Here is a 12254-nt window from a genome sequence, read left to right as displayed (position 1 = left end):
GATCTTTATAACTTTCTTGTATTAACGAAAATTCTTCCCCTAAAATTTCCCAAGTATTTTCTCGATTGTACGAACTATTCTGTGGAGGTATATACACTACACCCAAAATTAATTGCTTTATATTGCAGAGGTAATAGTTTATGTTAGATAATTATTCTTTGTTCAAAAAGTAAATGCGGTAAAGGGGATCTTTTTCTAAAAGAATTGCAGTGCAAAAAATCATTATTATTTAAACAGTCATTCTTGAAGAAATAATAGCCCTGACTATGAGTAAAACCTGAGTATCAAACAGCTCGTGGTACAAATTGTAGTAGGGAGCGACCCGACTCAATAGTAACCAAAACTCTAAAAAAATGGAAGTTTGATACTTCCTACGGCCTTTGAGATTCAGGGTCATTCTTAAAGAATCGGGACAAAATTCAAGCTTTATTGTAAAGAGCGAGATATTGACGAGTGGACGAACCCCCTCATATACGTAACAAAAATACACAAATATAGAAGTTCGTTACGCAAGTTAATTCGTAAGTTACGTATATTTATTACTAATAACAACGTTCGTAAAAAAAAAAGTTCTAGTTGCCTTTTTAAGTAACCAAAAGTTGGAGGGCATTATACCTCCTCCCCACCCCCTTTTTTATCAAAATCGTCCGATCAAAACTATGAGAAAGCCATTTAGCCAAAAAAATCAATATGCAAGTCTCGTATTAATTATTCATATGCAATGGGCCAAGATCAAAACATGCATTAATTCAAACGGTCAGAAACTAAATAAAAAACAAGTTTTTTTTTAACTGCAAGTAAGGAGTGACATTAAAACATAAAACGAACAGAAATTATTCTGTATATGAAAGGGGTTTTCCCCTCCTCAACGCCTCGCTATTTATGCAAAAGTTGTGTATTGTTTTAAAAAGTAGAGTTGTGAGAGAGAGTCAAACTTTATAGCGTAAAGAGTGAGGCGTTGAGGAGGGGACAACCCCTTTCATATACGGAATAATTTCTGTTCGTTTTAAGTTTTAACGTCGCTTCTTACTTGCAGTTAAAAACACTTCTTTTTATTTAATAGTATTACAAACAAACAACATTAAAATAAAACAGCTAATTTTTTTTCGAATGAAAGCATTGTAGGAATTTGAGCTAGTCCCTTAGATTCGCCTCGCTGCCCATGTACAAAAACTACCATAATTCCGTTTTAAGCAGTAGATTAAAACTGTCATTAAGAAAAACATTTTTTTTCAAAATGCATCTTTATTTTTACTACTTAAAAAAGTGGTTGTCTTCGTCCATCCTTCTGTTCTGCTGGGAAACATCATTTTTCCTATTGATTCCCTTGCTTCCAAAACCCGAAAGTGTAAATTAGCTACAGCTAGCTTCTTACCACGATTACAATCTAATAACGTGTTACTAAGACTAAGAAATAAATACAAGAAATGTGTCTGTGCAAATACTTAAGATAAAGGTTACAGGTCATCATGGATGCAATAAATCAGTCGGTATAATTCAAATTTGGGTGGAGCTGTTGAAAGTTTTTTCTTAAAGTAATTTACAGGTGGAATTAGATGGATACCCGTTACGATTGCAGAGATAATTATTAGGCTCCGAAAGGATAATTAGTTCTGTCCTTGAATATTTTATTCTGATCATTGCACTTCCTATTCCTTTGATTGACCTTACATTTGTTTAGTCATTCAGAGTATCTTATACCTGTCAGCTTTAAATCAGCACTGACGCTGGTCATGGCAGTCGTCTCCATTTTCTGTTACTTACAAGAGGAGGTCATGAAATTGAATTATGAGACTGTTCTCACTTTTGGATTGTGTCCGTCAGCCGACACTATTCCCAGTAGTACAGAAAGTTCTTACCGCTATATCTGGATTATTTATTTACAGCGCACCCATTCTATTTCTTTTATTTTATCGGTTATAACATCTCTAATTTTAGCATACTTCCTCTTCGATTGCTTTACTGGCTTAAAGGAAAAATGAGTTTTAAAAATAAAAGTAAAGAGTGATACTAAAACTAAAAACAAGTGGAATTTATTACGTATATTAATAACTGAGGGGGGATATTCCCTCCTAACCACCCACTCTTTATCCTCAATTTTTACAGTGCACTACTGAAAGAATTAATGAGTGAAAAAAAATAAAGTTGGCGAAAAATTGTAAATGTCTTTGTTGACCGATTGCCCCAGTTTTATTCCACTACAATACCCAAAATTTAATTCCAAACCAATTTCAATTCTTTTTATTTCATGTAATTATACTTGTGCTTGAGCAGTCAGTCTTAAATATTGGCCACTAAGACTCCACTCTTTTCATCAAAATCTAACGTTGGTAAAATAATGCTTCTAGAAAACGCGCTCATTTAGCGTATTTGCTTTCAAAACAAAGTATATTAAAAAAAAATCGTCTCTGCCATAAAAGAATAGATTTTTTCCTCCTCAGTGCGCATATTGCACGTTTCGTTCCATATTTATCCATATTTAGATTCATCCTAATTAAGAGAGGTGAGAGGCTATTTAGCCCGCTTTCCTAGCCCCCTAACCACTGAAGCCCTAAATGCTATCCCATCATTCGCATTTTAATGAAAACTATATGTATCTTGAATAGTGCTTTAACTTTTCAAAACATTGACTAAACATAGAAGGATTTATTGGAATAATCAAGATACCTTGACTAAAACATTGACTAAACATAAAAGGATTTATTGGAATAATCAAGATGCCTGGAATGAACGATATAAAAAAGAATGAAAACGGAAAGAATAAAAAAAAAACTGACTGTTTAATATATGATATTAGTTCCATAGAAATCTCACCAATCGGTTTCAGCATTCGGTTTCACTTTAATTCTATTTTTCAATGTCATAAATGTAAAAAAAAAAAAATACAAATTATTTTGTTTTTAGTATTGGATATCAAATTTTATTTTTGTTTGTTTTAAGATATAATTATTCATCTGCGTCAGCATTTCTTATCATTATCTGTCAGCATGTGTTATAAGTTTGAAAGAGTTCTGTGTTTTTCATTGAAAAACTTCTTTTTTCGAAGAATATTCATAAATAAATTTCCTCAACACTCCTTGAAAGTTTCAACTAAACGTCATTAACCGTTCCTTAGATATCGTAAATATACACTTTTGACAACTAGGATGTATATAGTGTATTTTGATTGAGTCCGAAATCCGTCAATATTCTCTGAAAGTTTCAACTTAATACCATGAAGTCTTTCTGAGATATTCCACACACCATTTTAATAAAGTGGATACGCATTGCATCTTTTGATTTAATTCAATATCTCCTGAAATTTTCATCTAAATAACATCACCCGATCCCAAGACATTGTGGATAGGTCGTCTTGACAGCTGGGATACCCAGAGTTGTATTATAATCAAACAGTTCGTGGTAACGAACTGTAGTAAGAAGCGACAATAGTAACCAAAACTCTAAAAAATTGAATTTTGATATACCCATCAAAAGTTTCGAGCCTGAGAAAATTTGCCTTATTTAGGAAAGTAGGGGGAAACACCCCCTAAAAGTCGTAGGATCTTAACGAAAACGACACCATCAGTTTCAGCATATCAGAGAACCCTGCTGAAGAAGTTTCAAGCTCCTATCTACAAAAATGTGGAATTTTGTAATTTTTGCCAGAAGACAAATCTTCTGGCAAAAAATGTAATTTTTGCCAGCGTGTTTATTTGTTTGTTTTTTGTTTTTTTCTTCCCCAGGGGACATCGTATCGACCAAGTGGTCCTAGAATACCGCAAGAGGGCTCACTCTAACGGAAATGGAAAGTTCTAGTGCCCTTTTTAAGTGACCAAAAAAATTGGAGGGCATCTAGGCCCCCTCCCACGCTCATTTTTTTCCCAAAGTCAACGGATCAAAATTTTGAGATAGCCATTTTGTTCAACATAGTCAAAAACCATAATAACTATGTCTTTGGGGATGACTTACTCCCCCACAATCCCTGGGGGAGGGGCTGCAAGTTACAAACTTTGACCAGTGTTTACATATAGTAATGGTTATTGGGAAGTGTACAGACGTTTTCAGGGGGATTTTATTTTGTTTGGGGGTGGGGCTGAGGAGAGGGGGCTATGTTGGAGGATCTTTCCTTGGAGGAATCTGTCATGGGGGAAGAAAAATTCAATGAAAAGGGCGCAGGATTTTCTAGCATTACTATAAGAAAACAATGAAAAATAAACATGAAAACTTTTTTTCAAATGAAAGGAAGGAGTAGCATTGAAACTTAAAACGAACAGATATTATTACGAATATGAGGGTTCTAATAATACTTTAGCATAAAGAGCGAGGTATTTAGGAGGAGATAAATACCTCGCTCTTTATGCTAAAGTATTTTTAGTAATTTCAACTATTTATTCTACGGCATTTCTGATTCAGGGGTCATTCTTAAAGAATTGGGACAAAACTTACGATTTAGTGTAAAGAGCGAGGTATTAACTAGGGTACAAACCCCCTCGTATACATAATAAAAATATAAGGTTATGAAAGTTTGTTACGTAAGTTAATTCTTAAGTTACGTATATTTTTTACTAATAAAAACGTTCGTTAAAAATTAAAAGTTCTAGTTGCCTTTTTAAGTAACCGAAAAATTGGAGGGCAACTAGGCCTCCTTCTCCACCCCTTATTTCTCAAAATCGTCTGATCAAAACTAAGAGAAAAACATTTGGCCAAAAAAGAATTAATATACAAATTTCATTTTAATAATTTATGTGCGGAGAGCCAAAACCAAACATGCATTAATTCAAAAACGTTCAGAAATTATATAAAAAAAACTAATTTTTTTAGCTGAAAGTAAGGAGCGACATTAAAACTTAAAACGAACAGAAATTACTCCGTATATGAAATGGGTTGTCCCCTCCGCAATCCCTCGCTCTTTACGCTAAAGTTTGACTCTTTGCCACAATTCTACTTTTTAAAACAATTAAAAGCTTTAGCGTAAAGAGCGAGGGATTGCGGAGGGAACAACCCATTTCATATACGGAGTAATTTCTGTTCGTTTTAAGTTTTAATGTCGCTCCTTACTTTCAGCTAAAAAAATTAGTTTTTTTTATTTTTTAATTCAAGATCCACATCAATATTCTGTGAAAGTTTCAACTTGATGCCCATAGCTATTCCTGAGATATTGCGGAGATTCCATATTTTGCAACCAGGATGCATCCAATGTCTTTTGATTTAGTTCAACATTCAATTAGCATTTCATTTAATAATCTTACCTGTTCCTGATATATTGCAGATAAGCACATTGACGACAATTGACGACTAGAATTCACACAGCGTCTTTAAGCTCAACATTCCCGTCAACATTCTATGAATTTATAACTGATACCCTTCCCTAACTGTTCTTGAAATATTGAAAGTATACATCCCTTTTAGCATTCCATTAAAATTTCAACTTAATATCAGTAGCTGTTTCTGAATACAATTTTCTTATTTGGAATAGTAAAAGACAAACCTCAGAGAATCAGGCAGCAAACTAAATCCAATAAGTGATATGTCTATTATTTACTAGGTTTCAACAATCTCTGCAGTCACGATACTGATAAAACCTACATAATTCCTATTCATAATTAACTATACAGATCCTTATATAAATTATTGCAGCTGCGGCTGCAACCGTGATACTATTAAAACAAGTAACTAAGGAATTAAACTTTCAAACGATATTTTTCTTATATTATCTTGTCAAAAGAAAAGCGTGTGCTTTATCATCAAGTATATAATTATTAATTTAAATACTTTAATTACTATGCGCTATAATTCTTTAACATAATTATTTAGTATAATTGTTGTTCAAGCCAAAGGACTGTAAGTTTCCTTTATAGATGTTTCGGACAAAGCGGATTGAATAGTATGCTTTGTGTTTCAATCTGACACTATACTTAAAAGTTATTGACTGTTTTGTTTCTTATTATAGGACGTGATCATCTCTTACTAGGTTGGTAGCTACGGCTGCAACCCTTATCAGGTGAAATCGTTCGTAGTTGTTTCAGTTCTTATCAGGTGAAATCGTTCGTAGAAACTGAAAAAAGCCTACGGTTTTTTCTTAGCTGGAATAGTAAGAGACAAACCTCAGAGAATCAGGCAGCTAAGCAAGTGAAATGTGGTACCATACCCCAGGAAATCCACTGTTCAAAAGATGCTTGCCTTTTCTTAACTTTTAGTTACTATTTGTCGTGGTTTGTTCTTTACTAGTTTTCATCTATCTCTACAACTATGATACGGATGAAACTTCCATTGTCCCCATTTAGAATGAACTGTAACGATCTTTATGTAATTATAATGTTAAGAATACTATTTTGGTATATGTATGCAAAATGAAGTTAACTACATTTGCTACTCCAGTGTTATACAAAAATACAGATTTTCAAAAAAAAAATATTCTATTTTAAAACGAGCCATTAAACAGCTTTCTATGATGTTCTAGTACCCCTCTAGCTGCGGAGGAAAGAAAGATGGAAAAAAAGATGTCGTCGATGCAGAATATAGTACTTGCAGCCACTTTTCTTGTTTTCAAGCCAATGGATTTTCTTCGTTATTCACGTCAAGAAGCTGTAAGTTTCTTATATAGGGGTTTCGGACAAGAAGATTCTTTCTAACACTGTACTTTGTATTTCGATTTGACTTAATTTTCTGGAGTTATGGGCTATTTTATTTTTTACTATGGGACGTGATCGTCTCTCACTAAGTTGCTAGCTACCGCTGCAACCTGGAAATATCACACTGATCCTTTATGTAATTTTCTATGGAAATATAGGACAACGTTACAGAGATGCAAATTTTAACAGTTAAGCCAAAAAAGTTTGGTTCCAGGAGACAATTATAGCTTTGAAGTGAGAGATGAAATGAAATTATTTTATTTAAACTTTTCAGGAATTATTCTACTTTCAATTTTCAAATCAGATTCTTTGTAAAACCCCTAAAAAAGTTACTGTATTTAATACAACTATATCTACATGCTTTTTATACTGTTTAAACTACAATTTTGATCTTCGTATGCAAGATTACGTTAACTGCATTTGCAAGTTCAGTGTTATACAAAATGCAGCTTTTTGTAAAAAATTAGTTCTATTTGAATTTTTTCTTAATTACAAAAGGTTTCTAAATGCATCAGTTTTCTTTAAAACGAGCCATCAAACAGCACTCTATGTTCCAGTTCCCCGTTACATTAAAACTTAAAAAAAAAAAAACAGAAATTATTTCGTATATGAGGGAGTCTGTCCCTTCCTCAATTCTTACTCTTTACGCTAATTATTTTTAAATGTTTCTCATTCAAATTTAATGGCCCTTATGTTTGAGCAGTCTTTCTTAAAGAAATGTGCCAAAAAGTCAAACATATCGTAAAGACGAGGGTTGACGATGGCACAGTGCCCTCATATACGGAATATTTCTGTTCGTTTTTATGTTTAATGCTACTTCTTACTTTCAATTGAAAAAAAAATATTATTTTAAATTTATTTGATTTTCGGCATTTTTTCAAATCATGCAAGAAAATACCTTCCCCCTTGTTAAATTTCTTATGGAAGATTTCTCCCTGGAAACTTTAATCCCCACAGAAAATCCTTCCTGTGGATAATTCGCCTCCCGCAGAAAATCCCCCCCTTAAGCAAAGATTCCATACATTTCTTAACAGCAAATGCTCTACATGGACATTGAGCTAATTGCATAGCTTACAGACCCTTTCCCAGGGGCTGTGGGGATCATGCCATACCGAAATGCGTAGTAATTGGACCTTTAAACTATACTGAATCACATAGCCATCTCATAATTTTGATCCAATGTCCTTGTGGAAAAGGGACCTGAAGGAGGGGCAAGACGGCCTCCAGTCTTTTTGGTCACTTAGAAAGGGCAATATTTCTTTCAATTTCCGCTCGAGTGATCCCTTGCCCATCTTCTAGGATCATTGGTTAGATACGATCACTCTTTAAAAAAAGAAACAAACCCCCATTCGTGACCTTCCTTTCGGTAAATTTTTGATGGTACCCATCAAAAGTTACGAGCCTAAGAAAATTTGCCAAAATTCTGAAGAAGGAGAGAAACACCCCCAAACAATCTAGAAATTTTAATGAAAATCACTCCATCAGATTCAACATACCAGAGAACCCTACTCTAGAGGTTTCAAGCTCCTATGTACAAAAATGTGGAATATATCATTTTTTGCCAGAAGAAAGATCACGGATGCGTGTTTATTTGTTTCTTTTTCCAGGAGTGATCATTTTGAACCAGTGATCATAGAAGACCAGGACAGGGCTCTTTTGATCGTAAATCAAAAGTTCTAGTGCCCTTTTTAAGAGACCAAAACATTAGAGGGCAATTACCCCTCATCCCACACTAATTTTTTCCCAATGCCACCCAATCAAAATTTTAAGATGGTCATTTTGTTCAGCGTAATCTAAAGATCTAATAGCCACGTCTTTGAGGATGACTTCACCCCCACAGTCCCTGAGATAAGGGGTAAGACAATTTCTTATATTTCTTGCCCATTGTTTAAATATGGTATTGATTATTGGGGAGTATACAGACGTTTTCAGAAGGGACTTTTCAGTTGGAGGGGGTTGAGGATTGGTGGTTGAGTGGGAGGATCTTTCTACGGAGGAATTTCTAAAGGGCGAAGGGAATTTTCTATGGATGAATCTAATGTTAGGACAACAGTTTGCTAATTTCGCTACCCGTGAAATTTGAAGCTATAAAAAATTGGTCATAGTTAAGGTAATTTTGGTGAGCATGTGATGGTTACCGGTGGGATCTTTACTTTTAAAAACCGTTTCGTTGGAAAAACACAGACAATATTCTGGATAAAACAAAACAGGGGACATATGTTAATTGTAGATCTTTTTATTTTCAGTTTCCCAATCAGTGAAAAAAGAAGTAATAGCAAACTTAAAAATAAAAAAAATGTTTGAGTTACAATTAGATCAATCAAAACCTAATAATAAGTATTTTTTTTCTGACCAGATCTACCAAAATACATAATTATACACTTCACATGACCATTATAAAGATACTAAATTTAAATTCTAGAACTGTTAATATTGCCTCTTTTTTCCGACATATGGGTTTCAATTGCCAACATACTGTTAAGCATTTATGACTGGTACGGACATAATTTACGTCAGATTTGGGGCTCTTCTCACCAGTTTGGGTATTTTTTATTTATTTAGTATTTCCTTTTTTACTATAGCACCATCCCATTTGGGGCCGGTCTTTTATCTTTTTTGATAAATATCTTTTCAGAACAATCAGAGACAAAGAAAAAACTCTTTAAGGAAAATCCCACAGATCTTGTAATGTCAGTGATAATTTCGCGAAGTGCTAAGTATTACAAAATCCATAGTTGGAAATTATTTGCTGCTCGCCATGATCTTCATTTACCTTGGTAAAAGTTAGGTTTTCCCATTAATAATGATCGTTTTCCATTTCATGAAAGAAATGAAGGCTAAGATCTTATAAGCATTCTTCACAGTATGTTTCTTGGGTAATTAGTAAACATTTTGAATTCAACAATGGGGTTTTGTCCATGTCGGCTATGATAAATCAAACAATATAGGTAAACTATTATTTACGGACATCCCAGGAATAAATATACAATACATATTGAATTCCTCGCTCATCAAATTTTAATTGTAGTTCGAGTTAATATGGTCACAATTAGAACCAATTATTCGGATGACCTGAGATCCGTTAGAATAACTAAATGATTTGCGGTCGTAGATTGTAGTGTTCTTAGGACAACGATGTAGATCCTACCAGAAATTTAGCTAGCTTGTTTTTTTATTGATCATTAGCTAAAAACGCGTGGCTTCGTTCGGGCCTTCGTCCCTTACAATTGGTATTCACTTTACCAGGCAACGATCTGTATAATGTAACAAAATTATAATCTGTTGTCGATCAAATGTTGCATTGTTTCAAATGCCACCTTACAAATATATAGGTTAGGATGATGAAGTTTTTTTTTTCTCAAATTATTTTACAGTTTCACAGGTTTTAAGATATGTCGTCAAAATCTCTCCAATCAACCCTTTTTAATAAAATTATTTACGTTTTTGCATGTGTGTTTTAGTCTAATAGCGACCTATTACACCAGAAACGGAACTATTAGCCAGAAAGACACCTATTCTCAATTTTTAATCTTTTACTGACGAAAAAAGCGATGAAAGTGAAGCTCATGACTTATGAAAGTGAACCGATGACTTATGAAAGTTCAACGATGACTTATGAACGATGACTTATGAAAATTCACTTTCATCATGACGATGAAAGTGAAGCCCATGACTATGAGACTGAGTCGGTGTCCTTGTAGCTGAACCCATTTAAATCAATCCTGTTCAAATTAAAACCCTTTCAACTCAAACCCCGTCATTCAATTCAACCCCATGCAACTGAACACCTATTCAATACAACTTCATTTAACATGACTTTTTGCAGGGGCTGAACTGGCTTTTGGTTGAGTTGTAAGGGGATCAATCAATCACATGGGAATCGAGGTACATAGGGATTGAGTTAATCAGTTAAATGAGAGCATAAACGGGATTTGAGTTGAATGAGGGTTGAGTAGCACGGAGGTTCAGTTTAAACAGGGTTTATGTTGAATGGCGTTGAGTTAAACAGGGCTGAGTTACATGGGAATTTGGAGTTTGATGGTTTACCAACTGGGCTTACCTTGTCGGCTTTACACCTTTAATGTGTTAATATATTAAAATCAACGGGTTTTCTTGACTCAGCTCATTATTATAACAAGTAAATTTGTTTTTGTCTTTTTTTACCTATCACCGATAATGTACTGCTCCTATCTTCATCATTATACCCTTATTTTGTATTGAGCATTTAGTTGCTATGTTCTATAGATAGTTGACATAAACAGACCCAGTTAGAAAACGCTATAATCTGGAAACAATGAATATTTCCGGTAGTAGCAGCGATGTTTGGTTTTTAGTAGCAGCGATGTTTGGTTTTCAGTTATTTTACCAGACTCATCCCTTTTCTTTATTTAACTTCTACTATTATGAGTTAAGCCTACAAAATAATTTAGTAAATCTAAGCATATTTAGGCACCATTTCATTTTGTGAAGTCTAGATAAAATAGTAAACTAAAATTTGCATTAACTTTTTAGGCAAAGAAAGAAAAATATAATTTTCCCACCTTTATTTTACAAGACAGTTGACACTTTTTTTTAGTAGGTTAAGACGGTTAAACTTTGCTCTTCTCTTTTTTGCCCTTGGTTCGCATTGATCCATTTTGCGCCAAAACAGCCGTTTCTTGTTTGATGTGTCAAATGTTAACCGTTTTTCATGCAAGTGCATGCGCCATAGCTCTCCAGTGGCTGCGTTGAACTATTTCTACTGAGCCACTGAAAACTGCATCCGATATTCGGAATTGAAAGCTTTCTAGAACCATTCATTGCAAATAACAGAGAAACTAATAATGTTTATCAGAAGTGACCTGTTAATATGACAGAGTCCATGAAGATCATTTCCCTTGAATCCTAATCTTAATCCTCAAGGCCTGGAAGGATATTTTCGGAGGATTGACAATAGAAGACAAGAATTATATTATCAATTAGACACAACTATCCTAGGCTAATACAGGCTTAACTTTAATGTTTTTTCTTTTGGCTTCTAGAACGTGATCTAGCCTATTCCAATTCCTATGCTATAATTTCCGAACTTCAACAGTTACAATGAGACGTTTCTGTGTCAATGTTTTCACAATTTTCCTACATCCGCTATCTGTGAGCCGTTACGAGTTAAAAAAAAATGCATCGGTGTGAACCAAAGGTTAATAGTACGTTTTCTTTACACAACGATACAAAAACTTCTCAGGGATACTGAATCACAAGTCCAATCCAATTTCGAGCTAAATGGTGTGTATCATACTGTCATTGTGTTGCGAGAGCAACACTTTGGTTTTGTCCGTTTTTTTTACTATGCCGGCGATCTCAGCTTATTCCCGGAAACTGGTAAGGGTCTAACCTGTGCGGTTTTTACGGAAAGTGTGGACCTCAGGCCGGATTGATGAATATGACATTACATTTTGGAAAGCTCTACAGAACTCTTGCCTGGGGCCAAAAAGGATGGTTTTTGCTTGTCCACAAGCCAGAGCCTATGGTGTGCGAAGTGAAGTGGAGATGTATAGCCTACTTCAGAGAGGGGTATCTGAAGTTGTGCAGCCATGCTTTCGTTTCATCAAACCATGTTTCTGCTTTCGAGTGGAAAGCTCTGTTCTAGCAGGCAGGCCCCATTTT

The sequence above is a fragment of the Artemia franciscana genome, chromosome 7, assembly GCF_032884065.1.
Source record: "Artemia franciscana chromosome 7, ASM3288406v1, whole genome shotgun sequence".
Classification (NCBI taxonomy): domain Eukaryota; kingdom Metazoa; phylum Arthropoda; class Branchiopoda; order Anostraca; family Artemiidae; genus Artemia; species Artemia franciscana.
The sequence above is the reverse complement of the archived record's forward strand: the minus strand, read 5'-3'. Positions refer to the sequence as shown.